This window comes from Galeopterus variegatus, unplaced genomic scaffold, assembly GCF_000696425.1.
Source record: "Galeopterus variegatus unplaced genomic scaffold, G_variegatus-3.0.2 Scaffold1367, whole genome shotgun sequence".
NCBI lineage: Eukaryota > Metazoa > Chordata > Mammalia > Dermoptera > Cynocephalidae > Galeopterus > Galeopterus variegatus.
The window spans coordinates 320,429-322,814 of NW_007727478.1; the positions used below are offsets into that span (position 1 = coordinate 320,429).

At 45.4% G+C, this 2,386-nt stretch overlaps 1 pseudogene; it reads left to right on the forward strand.

Moving 5' to 3' along the window:
* Positions 1–328: 328 nt before the first annotated feature.
* Positions 329–2,077, forward strand: LOC103593562 (annotated as a pseudogene).
* The last annotated feature ends 309 nt before the right edge of the window (positions 2,078–2,386 follow it).

Below are 2,386 nucleotides of genomic sequence, written 5' to 3' on the forward strand. Positions count from 1 at the left end.
TTGAGCATCTGCTGAGCGTCAGGCTGTGGAGGCATCGGTGGTCCAAAAGTGAACAGGAAGGAACACTCTCGTGATGAGCTGCCTCCCGTTAGACCAGGTTCAATGTTGACTTCCCTGCTTGAACCTCCCAGTCATGTGGCCTAGAGCAGGTCACTTAATCCCTCTATCCTGCTTCTACAGGAGTTAGCAGTACCTTCTACCTCCTAGTGTTTATTGCTGTGAGATGTAAATTAAACATTATAGAACACTTTGTTCTGGGGCTGGCACATATTGAATGCTGAGCAAGTCAAGCCCATAGGAGTAGAAGCTTATGATCACTGAGGTTAGCATGACATCCTGTCCTCCACAGTGCCGATTAACCTCAGGGATCACTGAGGTCAAGATGAAGAAAACTGCGAAGTCAGCAACGGATCTAAACAATGGCTCAGACAGGGAAATCTGAAACTTCCTCTGTTTTGAGGAATGTTAAAATTCTGTTCCAAGATCCCTGCAGGGAAACATACCTCCAAGAGAAAATTTCCACTGATGGCCTGGGATGGGTGTGAGCAGCTCACCCTATGACCCCCTCCCCCCAAAACTTCTACCCCTTCCTCAATAGATTGAATTTCAACAGGAATAAGTTTCCAACTTCAAAACAATAGTAGGGAAAGAGCGGTGCCAACGCTGTCAGTCCACCCCCAAGTTCCGTTTTCCCAGTTGGAAGGAAAAGACATTGATTCATTCATATTTATACCCTATGGTGGTTTGATATATTTATACCCTATGGTGGTTTGAGCTAGAGACAGAAGCTGTGAGGGAATATATTAGCTGGTTCTTTGATCCCACCTGACACTGCACGCTGAATTACAGAGACCTGGTGACGGAGAACAGCAAACACCCCCCTTCCGACTAAGACCACCCTCCCCTGTACACACTCACCTATCACGTGCTCATCAACACTGTGCCTCAATTATGTACTGTGGGCTTATCTTTTAAAAAGCAAAAAGAGGGAGCCACTGCTGTCAAGTCTAGACCCCACTGCCACGCATCTCCAACACCCACCCGATGTGCACCCCTAATTCTTTTTGGTTCCAAGTCCAGTAAGGCAACTCTCAAGGATCAGCTGATTATAATCTCCTTAAGGAGGAACAGATCCCCCAGAATAAGATTATCGTTGCTGGGGTTGGTGCTGTTGGCATGGCCTATGCCATCAGCATTTTAGAGAAGGAATTGGCAGATGTACTTGCTCTCATTGATGTTGTAGAAGACAAATTGATGGGAGAGATGATAGATCTTCAACATGGCAGCCTTTTCCTTAGAACACCAAAAATTGTGTCTGGCAAAGACTATAATGTGACTGCAACCTCCAAGCTGGTTATTATCACAGCTGAGGCATGTCAGCAAGAGGGTGAAAGCCATCTTAATTTGGTTCAGCGTAATGTGAACATCTCTAAGTTCATCATTCCTAATGTTGTAAAATACAGCCCAAACTGCAAGTTGCTTCCTGTTTCCGGTCCAGTGGATATCTTGACCTATGTGGCTTGGAAGATAAGTGGTTTTCCCAAAAAGCATGTTATTGGAAGTGGTTGCAATCTGGAGTCAGCCCGGTTCTGTTATCCGATGTACGAAAGGCTGGGAGTTCTTCCATTTCGCTGTCATGGATGGGTCCTTGGGAGCATGGAGACTAGTGTTCCTGTATGGAGTGGAGTGAATGTTGCTGGCGTCTCCCTGAAGAATGTGCACCCAGATTTAGGCACTGATACAGATAAGGAGCAGGGGAAAGAGGTTCACAAGCAGGTGGTTGAGAGTGCTTATGAGGTGATCAAACTGAAAGGCTACACATCCTGGGCCATCGGACTGTCTGTGGCAGATTTGGCAGAAAGCGTAATGAAGAATCGCAGGCAGGTGCATCCAGTTTCCACTGTGACGAGGGGTTTCTATGGACATAAAGGACGATGTCTTCCTTAGCGTTCCTTGCATCTTGGGACAGAATGGAATCTCAGACCTGGTGAAGGTGACTCTGATTTCTAAGGAAAAGGCCTGTTTGAAGAAGAGTGCAGATACACTTCGGGGGATCCAAAAAGAGCTGCAATTTTAAAATCTACTGTCAGGCTGGCAGTTAGCTCAGTTGGTTAGAGTGTGGTGTTATAACACCAAGGTCGAGGTTGGGATCCCCATACCAGCCAGCTGCCAAAAGATAAAGATCTTTTACTGTCATACCACTTCACTGTCTAGACTACAAGATTTTGGTTGGAGGTTGTTTGTGCATGTTGTCCTTTTTCCATAAAGTTAGAAATAGAAATGGTTTATAAAATCTTATAGCTATATCCTGATGCTGGATAGTACTTATCCTGTATATTCCTAAACTAGTTAGTGTAAAATAGTTCCATCAGCTCGGAGGCACCAC